This window comes from Arachis ipaensis, chromosome B09 (assembly GCF_000816755.2).
Source record: "Arachis ipaensis cultivar K30076 chromosome B09, Araip1.1, whole genome shotgun sequence".
In the NCBI taxonomy this organism is placed as follows: Eukaryota; Viridiplantae; Streptophyta; class Magnoliopsida; order Fabales; family Fabaceae; genus Arachis; species Arachis ipaensis.
The window spans coordinates 118,875,124-118,875,452 of NC_029793.2; positions in this window are offsets into that span (position 1 = coordinate 118,875,124).

Sequence of the window (329 nt, forward strand, 5' to 3'; positions counted from 1 at the left end):
CCGTGTTTTCTTTTATTTTTTTTAAATTTTATAATTTTTTTATTATAGGGGTAGTTTAGGAATAAATTAAAAAAATTTATTAGAAAGGACAATTTTAAATTCAAATATGACTTTAAGGATTATTTTAAATCAAAATATACACCAGGAACGGATTCGATTCCGACCCTCAACATAAGGGACCAAAACAATACTTATCCGATATTAATACTAGAGTCTTTCATTTACACTTCTTTATTTTATCTTCCTTATTTAGTTATTTTATAACAAAATTTTTATTGTTAGAAGAGCTGAAATCATGGGTTAAGAATTTTTTTAATGATCTTTTGATT